The 15,777-nt window shown below is 33.3% G+C and overlaps 3 pseudogenes; all 3 read left to right on the top strand.

Moving 5' to 3' along the window:
• The first annotated feature begins 206 nt into the window (after positions 1 to 206).
• On the top strand, positions 207 to 1,449 carry LOC145116322 (mediator of RNA polymerase II transcription subunit 4 pseudogene; annotated as a pseudogene).
• A 4,445-nt stretch (positions 1,450 to 5,894) lies between these two features.
• LOC145116218 (mediator of RNA polymerase II transcription subunit 4 pseudogene) lies at positions 5,895 to 7,247 on the top strand (annotated as a pseudogene).
• Positions 7,248 to 13,757: 6,510 nt separating this feature from the next.
• LOC145116459 (mediator of RNA polymerase II transcription subunit 4 pseudogene) lies at positions 13,758 to 15,110 on the top strand (annotated as a pseudogene).
• The last annotated feature ends 667 nt before the right edge of the window (positions 15,111 to 15,777 follow it).

The raw sequence follows: 15,777 nt of genomic DNA, 5'->3' as shown, positions 1-15,777 counted from the left end.
GTGTATGATGTTTTTGTGTGGAACTGCTAAAAACAATTTGGTCAATTGGTTTATCAAAAATGGCTTCTTTAACTCCATGATGATTTCCTGAAATCATATCATGGTTGAATGGACTTATTCATATTATGTAGAGTTGTAGACTGCATTTTTATCATCTGATGTTAAACCTTTTTTTGTTACTTTGTATTGGTTTTGTAACAAACAGATTCATAAGAAAAGTCCAAAAATGCTACAAAACGTACCTCACCAGATGATACAATCTCCCGCTAGGCTAGGCCTCCCAAACCCTAATTCACCATCTTTACAAACCCCAGCCCCTCCAAAATTCACCTCACAAATCCCACAATCACACCCACCTAACCTCCACCCAAATCTACAAACAACCCCCACCTCCCTAACCCTACTCCCCCTCCTTCCACCTCTACAAAGAGCCCAATCAATCCTCTTAAGAATGTCATCCCTCACAACAAAACTCTTCGATGTCTCCCCAAACCAAACCCAATGGCTTACCACATTCCGTGGTTCATTTCCCACATTCCTTTCCACCCAAACCCAAGCCCCAACCGATTCCATTCCCACCACCACAAAAGAAATCATTTCTCTCTTTACAACCCTCCAATCCCAACTCTTTGAATCCGTAACCGAACTCCAAGAAATCCTCGACCTTCAAGACGCCAAACAAAAAATAACCCGTGAAATCCGATCCAAAGATTCCGCAATTCTCGCGTTTGCTAACAAACTTAAAGAATCCGAACGTGTTCTCGACATGTTAGTCGATGATTACTCCGATTATCGCCGTTTAAAAAGATCCAAAGTTGAAGAAAGTGAAGAGGATTCAAATACAACAACAGTTGCCACACATTTAAACTTAAACGATATTTTATCCTACGGACATAGAATAAGTTACACGACGTTTGCTCCGCCTGAGTTTGGGGCTGAGACAGCCCCCCTGCGGGGGGCTTTGCCCCCCACACCTCAGGAGGAGCAGATGCGTGCTTCTCAGTTGTACTTATTTGCTGACATGGACGTAGGATTACCGAAATCCAATAAGCAGAAATTTACGATTGAGCCCTTGGCTGAAAATTTGTTGGAGGGTAATTTGGTTGGGAATATGGCGATTAAGGATATGCTTCCCACGAATATTGTGGTGCCGTCTGGGTGGAAGCCGGGGATGCCGGTGCAGTTGCCGACGGATCTACCGATTCTTCCGCCGGCTGGATGGAAGCCAGGGGACCCGGTGGCTTTGCCACCGTTGGATTCAGTTGTTGTTGCTCCTAGGATGGAGGAGCAACAGTAACCGGTTCATGTTCCTGGGTTTGGGAAGGGACCACAACCGATACAGGTTCGACATGTGCAGCTTGATATTGATGATGATAGTGATACTGAGTATAGTAGCGATGATAGTTCTGATGATGAAGATTGATATCCACCTTGTAGTTTGTTTCAGTCAGTGTCAAGTTTAGGTTTTTCTTCTTAAAAATACTCATTGTATGTAATAATGTATCAAGAATGTGTGTTTTGTTGGTTGGTTGGATGGCATGGAATGGATCTTTGAGTGTACATATTTAATGTTTATGGGATCTTTGAGACACAAAAATTTGAAAAAGAACAATTGATGTTGGATAAAAATTGTGATTACTTTTAAGCTTTTCTTAACACAGTAAGTATATACGTGAAGCATACATGAAATCATTTCCGATCTTGCTCAAACTCGGTTCAGTTTTCGTCAATGTGATTGAGATACATGATATGTAAGGTAATCGAACATCAATATTTGGTATTCGCATAGTCCATAAAAAACCAATAAAATTACACTAATTAAAACAATTTTACACAAATATATACCTGCATTTCATTTTAAATAAGATTAACGAACATCAATAGGCACAAATTTGCAAACCATTCTTCTTTGATATAATATTGCTCTTTAAAAGCATACAAATTTGCAAATTCCTAGCATTGGTTGAAGCTATATGATTATTCCATGTTTGATTGAGATTATCCCGCTTGAACATTTCTTTGATTCAAAATGATGAGTTGATATTAGTAATTACTCATAAGCAAAAAAATATAAAAAGAAAGAAATTAAAAAGTAGATTTGTTACTGCTTACCGATTTTTCAGGTTAACTTTTGCTATAGTTGGTAAAACTGTAACTAAGTTGCTATTATAAGGTAAAAATTTAAAACATGTTGTGTGTAGTGTGTACGTTGCTATTTGGTGCAATTTGAATGAGTAAATTATAAAAAGAACAATGTTTTTATTAAATACTTCAAAATACACGTTTCATAGGAAAAAAATCATCAACTGCGTCTTTTACCGATCTAATTTGCATTCACCATTGACCGTAAAGAATTACCATACACTCGCGAACGTATGAAGACCAATCTCCGACTATCTTTACTTGAATAATAAGAGAGAAAGTAATGGTAATAATATTGACCGTAAAAAATTACCGATCTCATTTGCATTTACCATTGACCGTAAAGAATTACCATAGAAGTTTCAAACAATCAGTTTATGCACAAATATAAATACATAATTACATCTAAGAATTACCATAGAAGTTTCAAACAATCAGTTTATGCACAAATATAAATACATAATTACATCTAAGAATTACCATAGAAGTTTCAAACAATCATTTAAGAATTAATACACCTTTGATTTTGACCCAAAATCCTTATCCATTTTGTGTATTTAAGTTAGTTTTAAGAAAATGTAGTTACAGTGTACTACATTTTAAACAATAAAAAAAAACCGTTTAAAGTTTAGATTACAAACCGTTTAAAGTTTAAACAATCAAAATCCTTATCCATTTTGTGTATTTAGGTTACAAACCGTTTAAAGTTTAAACAATCAAAAAAACTGGAGCTCAAATTGTGATTTTAATCGACAAAACTTGAATTTGATGTTTTTCTTAGAAATTGTGCATTTTTTTTTTGAAAGAAGGGTCTCTCTAACAAAGATGTCCAGTTTAGTTTAGCTTAACCATATTAAAACTTGCATTTTGTAAACGTGTTTTGGCTTTAATCCATAAGTATATATTTATACCATTTTTTCATCTATAACAAGTTATAACTTGATTCTTGTAAATATTATATAATATTCAGTTACTATATATATATATAGGTTTAGGTTCTATGGAAAACAAAAAACCCTAAAAATCATAAAAATCTTTACCACATAAAACTAAAGATGAAAGGTTAGGATCAGCAGCAATAAGTCCCTCTTCTACTTTATTTCCAAGACTAATGGCATCCAGACCACTCAACCTGAAAAAGGTCAAAACATTATCTAACAAGAGTTAGTACTTAACAGATCTAAGTTCTTCACAATGTCACACAGAATTCAGAACCAGATTAGCCAATCATAACAGCTAATTAACTAAATCACACCAATAAAAACATATATTTGTTCATTATGAGAACCAGATTAACCACTGCACTATACTTTTATATGAATCAAATATGCATTAGTATATTTATGATTCACATTAAATTCATCACTGCCAACACATAAATAATAGAGATCCATTTAGAAAAATAGGACCTATTCTTTTTCAAACTCAAAAATAAAGCACCAATAACATATGTTGAATTTGTTGAAAACTTGCATTCTTCCAGAGAACGGAGTAGCAATTGATGGTTTGAAGCTGTTGTTCCATAAAAGCAGAGTTGATTTAATATACATAAGAGTTTCCATGTGAAAAAGTCATAACAGAAGTTCTTTGAAGTGTAACCTATTCTTTTTCAAACTCAAAAATAAAGCACCAATATTTTCTAGCATTAATATTTTTGTTTAGAAATCACATTATATTGTTCTACACAAACTTTCAAATATATCAATTACTTTTTGTATTTTCAAACTGAATTTTTTTGAAAGTACAACGCAACAATAGAAAAAAATGGCCCTCTCTAAAATATATCCCTATCTTTTGCATTTGTGCCGAAAATCCCCCTGTGAAATCCTTACTTCCACTAAAACGAGGGAGATGGACCTTGAATGGGAAAGGTTGAGGGGTATTTAGTTTTGTAGTTGCATTTTCTCAAATATCCCTTCTAAGGTCTTTTAACTCAAAAATGGATGTAATGTACACAGATGAAACAAGTTAAAGGAACTTAGAGTGCAAAAAAAACGTACCTCCTGAAACATTTCCTTTCCCTTGTCTTTTATAAAAATCTGAAACTCCTTCACCTGATGGATTTGGCAATAGATGTGGATGCATAACATAGAAGTTTCCAAGAGCAGCAACAATTGTTTTAAAGCAAACTTTCTCATCATTCCATGTCACCTAAACAAGAGCAGCAACAATTGTTTGAAAGCAAACTTTCTCCTCATTCTGCCCCGCGCAACGTGCGGGTAACCCCTCTAGTTCCTTATTAAAAAACTCTTTATTTCACCGTTTAAAGAAATTAACCAATATTTCACCATTAAACTAATTGTTTACACCATTTGTAAATATACTGTTAACCTAATAACCTTATACAACATATCACATACGCCTCCTCAAGCGATCCTTCCCTGCTCGCCGCCGTTAGCCATCACGTCGCCACCGGCCGGAGATCGCCGCAGCCCACAGCAACACCGGAGCTGTCGATTTTTCCTTCGACCGCACAGGTTCGTGTTTGTTCCTACTGTCTGCATTCGTCTTTCTCTGTCTGCTTTCATTCGTGTTTTTTTCCTTGCTGTCGATTTGTGCTTCTGTCGATCTTCATCTTTTCCCTGTTTTCTGTATCTGTTAGATTAATTTTTTGGTTCTCTGAATTTTCAATCGATATTTATACTGAATTGAATTGGAACTCAAAAAATCGTATACTGAATTGATTCCATATATAAAATGTAGAGATTAAAATCTAATATGTTAAGATTTGTATTTCATGTTTCTCTTTTTTTGACAAAGGAGCTATCGATTTTTTGGTATCTGTTTTCTGGTTCATGATATGAATTTTCCTTGCTGTCGATTTTTTTGATTTGAAGTTGAATGTGAAATGAGAACTGATTTTGAATGAAATACCTTTGAATGTGTAGTTTACCTTTGAATGTGAAATGAAAACTGATTACAAAGGCCAATTGTGTATGTGTTTGTTCTTCAATTTTCTATTGAACCTAGATGTTATTCTTAAGATGCTTATATGATAACTGGAACAATTTGAAAGTGTATGTGTTTGTTCAATTCTGTAACAGTTTGAAGGTGCATGTCTCTTTTGTTTTTGAATGAAATTCTTAAGATGCTTATATGATAATGGACTGTAATTTAGGTTATGGACACCAACAATGTTAATCTTGTTGATGCTGATACATCAAAAAAAGAAACTTAAGTCTAAACTTCATAATATAAAAGGAACTCCTTTTTGGTAATTTGACACATATAAGCAGTTTTTTTTTCCCAAACACTAAAAACGGCTTATCAGCTTATAGGGTTTTGACACCGCTATAAGCTAATCCAAACATTTTTTTAAAAAAACTCCGTTTTGACATTGCTATAAGCTAATAAGATATAAGTTAAAACGTTAAAAGCATTTTTAATAAGCTTAGCCAAACACCCTCCTAATCCCTCATTTAATCATATTCCTTCTGCAACCAACCCATCTGCCCCTCCAGATCCTTCCAGTTACTGTGGGAATTGCATCGAATTATGTTGCACAAAATACATGAATTTTCTCTTTGGCATCCCTATGAATGTGTATGATGTTTTTGTGTGGAACTGCTAAAAACAATTTGGTCAATTGGTTTATCAAAAATGGCTTCTTTAACTCCATGATGATTTCCTGAAATCATATCATGGTTGAATGGACTGATTCATATTATGTAGAGTTGTAGACTGCATTATTATCATCTGATGTTAAACCTTTTTTTTGTTACTTTGTGTTGGTTTTGTAACAAACAAATTCATAAGAAAAGTCCAAAAATGCTACAAAACGTACCTCACCAGATGATACAATCTCCCGCTAGGCTAGGCCTCCCAAACCCTAATTCACCATCTTTACAAACCCCAGCCCCTCCAAAATTCACCTCACAAATCCCACAATCACACCCACCTAACCTCCACCCAAATCTACAAACAACCCCCACCTCCCTAACCCTACTCCCCCTCCTTCCACCTCTACAAAGAGCCCAATCAATCCTCTTAAGAATGTCATCCCTCACAACAAAACTCTTCGATGTCTCCCCAAACCAAACCCAATGGCTTACCACATTCCGTGGTTCATTTCCCACATTCCTTTCCACCCAAACCCAAGCCCCAACCGATTCCATTCCCACCACCACAAAAGAAATCATTTCCCTCTTTACAACCCTCCAATCCCAACTCTTTGAATCCGTAACCGAACTCCAAGAAATCCTCGACCTTCAAGACGCCAAACAAAAAATAACCCGTGAAATCCGATCCAAAGATTCCGCAATTCTCGCGTTTGCTAACAAACTTAAAGAATCCGAACGTGTTCTCGACATGTTAGTCGATGATTACTCCGATTATCGCCGTTTAAAAAGATCCAAAGTTGAAGAAAGTGAAGAGGATTCAAATACAACAACAGTTGCCACACATTTAAACTTAAACGATATTTTATCCTACGCACATAGAATAAGTTACACGACGTTTGCTCCACCTGTGTTTGGGGCAGAGACAGCCCCCCCTGCGGGGGGCTTTGCCCCCCACACCTCAGGAGGAGCAGATGTGTGCTTCTCAGTTGTACTTATTTGCTGACATGGACGTGGGATTACCGAAATCCGATAAGGAGAAATTTACGATTGAGCCCTTGGCTGAAAATGTGTTGGAGGGTAATTTGGTTGGGAATATGGCGATTAAGGATATGCTTCCCACGAATATTGTGGTGCCGTCTGGGTGGAAGCCGGGGATACCGGTGCAGTTGCCGACGGATCTACCGATTCTTCCGCCGGCTGGATGGAAGCCGGGATACCCGGTGGCTTTGCCACCGTTGAATTCAGTTGTTGTTGCTCCTAGGATGGAGGAGCAACACCAACCGGTTCATGTTCCTGGGTTTGGGAAGGGACCACAACCGATACAGGTTCGACATGTGCAGCTTGATATTGATGATGATAGTGATACTGAGTATAGTAGCGATGATAGTTCTGATGATGAAGATTGATATCCACCTTGTAGTTTGTTTCAGTCAGTGTCAAGTTTAGGTTTTTCTTCTTAAAAATGCTCATTGTATGTAATAATGTATCAAGAATGTGTGTTTTGTTGGTTGGTTGGATGGAATGGAATGGATCTTTGAGTGTACATATTTAATGTTTATAGGATCTTTGAGACACAAAAATTTGAAAAAGAACAGTTGATGTTGGATAAAAATTGTGATTATTTTTAAGCTTTTCTTAACACAGTAAGTATATACGTGAAGCATACATGAAATCATTTCCGGTCTTGCTCAAACTCGGTTCAGTTTTCGTCAATGTGATTGAGATACATGATATATAAGGTAATCGAACATCAATATTTGGTATTCGCATAGTCCATAAAAAACCAATAAAATTACACTAATTAAAACAATTTTACACAAATATATACCTGAAGTTCATTTTAAATAAGATTAACGAACATCAATAGGCACAAATTTGCAAACCATTCTTCTTTGATATAATATTGCTCTTTAAAAGCATACAAATTTGCAAATTCCTAGCATTGGTTGAAGCTATATGATTATTCCATGTTTGATTGAGATTATCCCGCTTGAACATTTCTTTGATTCAAAATGATGAGTTGATATTAGTAATTACTCATAAGCAAAAAAATATAAAAAGAAAGAAATTAAAAAGTAGATTTGTTACTGCTTACCGATTTTTCAGGTTAACTTTTGCTATAGTTGGTAAAACTGTAACTAAGTTGCTATTATAAGGTAAAAATTTAAAACATGTTGTGTGTAGTGTGTACGTTACTATTTGGGGCAATTTGAATGAGTAAATTATAAAAAGAACAATGTTTTTATTAAATACTTCAAAATACACGTTTCATAGGAAAAAAAAAATCATCGACTGCGTCTTTTACCGATCTAATTTGCATTCACCATTGACCGTAAAGAATTACCATACACTCGCGAACGTATGAAGACCAATCTCCGACTATCTTTACTTGAATAATAAGAGAGAAAGTAATGGTAATAATATTGACCGTAAAAAATTACCGATCTAATTTGCATTCACCATTGACCGTAAAGAATTACCATAGAAGTTTCAAACAATCAGTTTATGCACAAATATAAATACATAATTACATCTAAGAATTACCATAGAAGTTTCAAACAATCAGTTTATGCACAAATATAAATACATAATTACATCTAAGAATTACCATAGAAGTTTCAAACAATCATTTAAGAATTAATACACCTTTGATTTTGACCCAAAATCCTTATCCATTTTGTGTATTTAAGTTAGTTTTAAGAAAATGTAGTTACAGTGTACTACATTTTAAACAATAAAAAAAACCGTTTAAAGTTTAGATTACAAACCGTTTAAAGTTTAAACAATCAAAATCCTTATCCATTTTGTGTATTTAGGGTACAAACCGTTTAAAGTTTAAACTATCAAAAAAACCGGAGCTCAAATTGTGATTTTAATCGACAAAACTTGAATTTGATGTTTTTCTTAGAAATTGTGCATTTTTTTTTGAAAGAAGGATCTCTCTAACAAAGATGTCCAGTTTAGTTTAGCTTAACCATATTAAAACTTGCATTTTATAAACGTGTTTTGGCTTTAATCCATAAGTATATATTTATACCATTTTTTCATCTATAACAAGTTGTAACTTGATTCTTGTAAATATTATATAATATTCAGTTACTATATATATATATATATATAGGTTTAGGTTCTATGGAAAACAAAAAACCCTAAAAATCATAAAAATGCATAAAAAAATACTTAGAGATCACAAAACTTTTTTTTGAATTTTTTTTATAAAAAATCGCAGCTTTTTATTAAAATTCACTAAAAAAAAATAAAAATCATTTTTTTTATAAAAAAAAAGGTTTTTTTTTTAAATTTTTTTTTCAGCGAATTTCTTTAAAAACCTGCGATTTTTTCATAAAAAATGTCAAAAAAAAGTTTTGTGATCTCTAGGTATTTTTTTATGCATTTTTATGATTTTTTGGTTTTTTAGGGTTTTTGTTTTCCAAATAACCCTTCCCAATATATATATATATATATATATATATATATATATATATATATATATATATATATATATATATATATATATATATATATATATATATATATATATATATATATATAGTTGAGATCGGTTGAGAACTCATATTTTCCAAGAACACGAGAACTAAAAGTTGAGCATTGGATCAAAAGTAAATCATTAAGGACATGATCGTCATCTTACCAATCTTATTTAATGTTTAAATTTTTTTATATTATTTAATATATTAATATAAATGTCTAAAAATTTACATCATAAATCAAATTTTCAGATTTTTTTAAATATAGTATTTTTCGTTTTTTTTTAAATACAGATTTTTAATTTTTTATAGAAAACATGAATTTTTGAAAAAAAAATTGAAAAAAAATATTTTTTTTTAAAAAACTGCAAGTTTTTCAAAAAACTAAAATTTCAAAAAAAAAACAGCATTTTGTTTTGCAAAATAACTGCAATTTAAAAACTGTAATTTTTTTGAAAAACTGCATTTTTTTCATAAAAAACTGCAAGTTTTTTAAAGAAAGTTACATTTTTTTCAAAAAAAAAAACTACAAATTTTTCAAAAAAACTGCATTTTTTTTTAAAAAGTAAATTTTAGGTGCATATATGCATATTTTTTCAAATGCATATATTTATATTTCTTATACTATAATATTCGTAAGTAAATCACAAAAGATCTCATTTTTATTAATTAATCTATAAACATAATAGTACAAATATTTTATTCGATACAAAATAAAATATAAAAAATAAAAAATGCTATAAATTTCAAAGCGTTTTCATGTCTTCGTGTCAATATTTCCTTATTTTCTTCAATTTATCATTTTTCACCTCTTCAATATTCACCACAATTTCTTTCAAATCTACAAGAAAATTAAAAAAAAATGATTGATGCAAAAACAGTCACAAAAATACATATGTGATTTACATATGAATCACAAATGATTCACATATGAATTACATGTGATTTATATGTGAATTAACTAATTGATGCAAAAACACTCACAAAAATACATATGTGATTTTCATGTGATTAACATATGAATCACATGCGATTCACATATGAATCACATTTACATATGACATCATATATAAATCACATGTAATTCATATGTGAATCGCTTGTGATTTACTTATGAATTACATGTGATTCATATGTAAATTACATATGAATCACATGTAACTCATATGTAAATTACATATGAATCACATGTAACTCATATGTGATTCACTTGTGATTTACATATGAATTACATGTGAATCACATGTAATTTATATGTGAATCACTTGTGAATTAAATGTGATTAATATGTAAATTACATATGAATCACATGTAACTCATACGTAATTCACTTGTGATTTACATGTGAATCACATGTAATTCATAAGTGATTCACTTGTGATTTACATGTGAATCACAAGTGAATCATATGTGAATTACATGTGAATCATATATGAATTACTTGTAATTCATATGTGAATTACATGTGAATCATATATGAATTACTTGAAATTCATATGTGATTCACTTGTGATTTACATGTGAATCACATGTAATTCATATGTGAATCACATGTAATTCATATGTAATTCACTTGTGATTTACATGTGAATCACGTGTAATTTATATGTGAATTACATGTGAATCACATGTAATTCATATGTGATTCACTTGTGATTTACATGTGAATCACATGTAAGTCATATGTGATTTACATGTGAATCGCATGTAATTCATATGTGATTTACATGTGAATTACATGTGAATCACATGTAATTCATATGTCATTCACTTGTGATTGTTTTTTTATACCATTTGCATCACAAAAATCTTTACCACATAAAACTAAAGATGAAAGGTTAAGATCAGCAACAATAAGTCCCTCTTCTACTTTATTTCCAAGACTAATGGCATCCAGACCACTCAACCTGAAAAAGGTCAAAACATTATCTAACAAGAGTTAGTACTTAACAGATCTAAGTTCTTCACAATGTCACACAGAATTCAGAACCAGATTAGCCAATCATAACAGCTAATTAACTAAATCACACCAATAAAAACATATATTTGTTCATTATGAGAACCAGATTAACCACTGCACTATACTTTTATATGAATCAAATATGCATTAGTATATTTATGATTCACATTAAATTCATCACTGCCAACACATAAATAATAGAGATCCATTTAGAAAAATAGGACCTATTCTTTTTCAAACTCAAAAATAAAGCACCAATAACATATGTTGAATTTGTTGAAAACTTGCATTCTTCCAGAGAACGGAGTAGCAATTGATGGTTTGAAGCTGTTGTTCCATAAAAGCATAGTTGATTTAATATACATAAGAGTTTCCATGTGAAAAAGTCATAACAGAAGTTCCTTGAAGTGTAACCTATTCTTTTTCAAACTCAAAAATAAAGCACCAATATTTTCTAGCATTAATATTTTTGTTTAGAAATCACATTATATTGTTCTACACAAACTTTCAAATATATCAATTACTTTTTGTATTTTCAAACTGAATTTTTTTGAAAGTACAACGCAACAATAGAAAAAAATGGCCCTCTCTAAAATATATCCCTATCTTTTGCATTTGTGCCGAAAATCCCCCTGTGAAATCCTTACTTCCACTAAAACGAGGGAGATGGACCTTGAATGGGAAAGGTTGAGGGGTATTTAGTTTTGTAGTTGCATTTTCTCAAATATCCCTTCTAAGGTCTTTTAACTCAAAAATGGATGTAATATACACAGATGAAACAAGTTAAAGGAACTTAGAGTGCAAAAAAAACGTACCTCCTGAAACATTTCCTTTCCCTTGTCTTTTATAAAAATCTGAAACTCCTTCACCTGATGGATTTGACAATACATGTGGATGCATAGCATAGAAGTTTCCAAGAGCAGCAACAATTGTTTGAAAGCAAACTTTCTCATCATTCCATGTCACCTAAACAAGAGCAGCAACAATTGTTTGAAAGCAAACTTTCTCATCATTCTGCCCTGCGCAACGCGCGGGTAACCCCTCTAGTTCCTTATTAAAAAATTCTTTATTTCACCGTTTAAAGAAATTAACCAATATTTCACCATTAAACTGATTGTTTACACCATTTGTAAATATACTGTTAACCTAATAACCTTATACAGCATATCACATACGCCTCCTCCAACGACGATCGTCTGCTCCTGTCGTTGACTCCTCACGCGATCCTCCCCTGCTCGCCGCCGTTAGCCATCTCGTCGCCACCGGCCGGAGATCGTCGCAGCCCACAGCAACACAGGAGCTGTCGATTTTCCTTCGACCGCACAGGTTCGTGTTTGTTCCTACTGTCTGCATTCGTCTTTCTCTGTCTGCTTTCATTCGTGTTTTTTTCCTTGCTGTCGATTTGTGCTTCTGTCGATCTTCATCTTTTCCCTGTTTTCTGTATCTGTTAGATTAATTTTTTGGTTCTCGGAATTTTCAATCGATATTTATACTGAATTGAATTGGAACTCAAAAAATCGTATACTGAATTGATTCCATATATAAAATGTAGAGATTAAAATCTAATATGTTAAGATTTGTATTTCATGTTTCTCTTTTTTTGACAAAGGAGCTGTCGATTTTTTGGTATCTGTTTTCTGGTTCATGATATGAATTTTCCTTGCTGTCGATTTTTTTGATTTGAAGTTGAATGTGCAACGAGAACTGATTTTGAATGAAATACCTTTGAATGTGTAGTTTACCTTTGAATGTGAAATGAAAACTGATTACAAAGGCCAATTGTGTATGTGTTTGTTCTTCAATTTTCTATTGAACCTAGATGTTATTCTTAAGATGCTTATATGATAACTGGAACAATTTGAAAGTGTATGTGTTTGTTCAATTCTGTAACAGTTTGAAGGTGCATGCCTCTTTTGTTTTTGAATGAAATTCTTAAGATGCTTATATGATAATGGACTGCAATTTAGGTTATGGACACCAACAATGTTAATCTTGTTGATGCTGATACATCAAAAAAAGAAACTTAAGTCTAAACTTCATAATATAAAAGGAACTCCTTTTTGGTAATTTGACACATATAAGCAGTTTTTTTTTTTTTTTGCCAAACACTAAAAATGGCTTATCAGCTTATAGGGTTTTGACACCGCTATAAGCTAATCCAAACATTTTTTTAAAAAAACACCGTTTTGACATTGCTATAAGATAATAAGATATAAGTTAAAAAGTTAAAAGCATTTTTAATAAGCTTAGCCAAACACCCTCCTAATCCCTCATTTAATCATATTCCTTCTGCAACCAACCCATCTGCCCCTCCAGATCCTTCCACTTACTGTGGGAATTGCATCGAATTATGTTGCACAAAATACATGAATTTTCTCTTTGGAATCCCCATGAATGTGTATGATGTTTTTGTGTGGAACTGCTAAAAACAATTTGGTCAATTGGTTTATCAAAAATGGCTTCTTTAACTCCATGATGATTTCCTGAAATCATATCATGGTTGAATGGACTGATTCATATTATGTAGAGTTGTAGACTGCATTATTATCATCTGATGTTAAACCTTTTTTTTGTTACTTTGTGTTGGTTTTGTAACAAACAAATTCATAAGAAAAGTCCAAAAATGCTACAAAACGTACCTCACCAGATGATACAATCTCCCGCTAGGCTAGGCCTCCCAAACCCTAATTCACCATCTTTACAAACCCCAGCCCCTCCAAAATTCACCTCACAAATCCCACAATCACACCCACCTAACCTCCACCCAAATCTACAAACAACCCCCACCTCCCTAACCCTACTCCCCCTCCTTCCACCTCTACAAAGAGCCCAATCAATCCTCTTAAGAATGTCATCCCTCACAACAAAACTCTTCGATGTCTCCCCAAACCAAACCCAATGGCTTACCACATTCCGTGGTTCATTTCCCACATTCCTTTCCACCCAAACCCAAGCCCCAACCGAATCCATTCCCACCACCACAAAAGAAATCATTTCCCTCTTTACAACCCACTAATCCCAACTCTTTGAATCCGTAACCGAACTCCAAGAAATCCTCGACCTTCAAGACGCCAAACAAAAAATAACCCGTGAAATCCGATCCAAAGATTCCGCAATTCTCGCGTTTGCTAACAAACTTAAAGAATCCGAACGTGTTCTCGACATGTTAGTCGATGATTACTCCGATTATCGCCGTTTAAAAAGATCCAAAGTTGAAGAAAGTGAAGAGGATTCAAATACAACAATACTTGCCACACATTTAAACTTAAACGATATTTTATCCTACGCACATAGAATAAGTTACACGACGTTTGCTCCGCCTGAGTTTGGGGCAGAGACAGCCCCCCCTGCGGGGGGCTTTGCCCCCCACACCTCAGGAGGAGCAGATGTGTGCTTCTCAGTTGTACTTATTTGCTGACATGGACGTGGGATTACCGAAATCCGATAAGGAGAAATTTACGATTGAGCCCTTGGCTGAAAATATGTTGGAGGGTAATTTGGTTGGGAATATGGCGATTAAGGATATGCTTCCCACGAATATTGTGGTGTCGTCTGGGTGGAAGCCAGGGATGCCGGTGCAGTTGTCGACGGATCTACCGATTCTTCCGCCGGCTGGATGGAAGCCGGGGGACCCGGTGGCTTTGCCACCGTTGGATTCAGTTGCTGTTGCTCCTAGGATGGAGGAGCAACAGCAACCGGTTCATGTTCCTGGGTTTGGGAAGGGACCACAACCGATACAGGTTCGACATTTGCAGCTTGATATTGATGATGATAGTGATACTGAGTATAGTAGCGATGATAGTTCTGATGATGAAGATTGATATCCACCTTGTAGTTTGTTTCAGTCAGTGTCAAGTTTAGGTTTTTCTTCTTAAAAATGCTCATTGTATGTAATAATGTATCAAGAATGTGTGTTTTGTTGGTTGGTTGGATGGAATGGAATGGATCTTTGAGTGTACATATTTAATGTTTATAGGATCTTTGAGACACAAAAATTTGAAAAAGAACAGTTGATGTTGGATAAAAATTGTGATTATTTTTAAGCTTTTCTTAACACAGTAAGTATATACGTGAAGCATACATGAAATCATTTCCGGTCTTGCTCAAACTCGGTTCAGTTTTCATCAATGTGATTGAGATACATGATGATATAAGGTAATCGAACATCAATATTTGGTATTCGCATAGTCCATAAAAAACCCATAAAATTACACTAATTAAAACAATTTTACACAAATATATACCTGCAGTTCATTTTAAATAAGATTAACGAACATCAATAGGCACAAATTTGCAAACCATTCTTCTTTGATATAATATTGCTCTTTAAAAGCATACAAATTTGCAAATTCCTAGCATTGGTTGAAGCTATATGATTATTCCATGTTTGATTGAGATTATCCCGCTTGAACATTTCTTTGATTCAAAATGATGAGTTGATATTAGTAATTACTCATAAGCAAAAAAATATAAAAAGAAAGAAATTAAAAAGTAGATTTGTTACTGCTTACCGATTTTTCAGGTTAACTTTTGCTATAGTTGGTAAAAGTGTAACTAAGTTGCTATTATAAGGTAAAAATTTAAAACATGTTGTGTGTAGTGTGTACGTTACTATTTGGTGCAATTT

This window comes from Lactuca virosa, chromosome 5, assembly GCF_052849685.1.
Source record: "Lactuca virosa cultivar CGN04683 chromosome 5, Lactuca_virosa_CGN04683_v6, whole genome shotgun sequence".
NCBI lineage: Eukaryota > Viridiplantae > Streptophyta > Magnoliopsida > Asterales > Asteraceae > Lactuca > Lactuca virosa.
The sequence above is the reverse complement of the archived record's forward strand: the minus strand, read 5'-3'. Positions and strand labels throughout refer to the sequence as shown.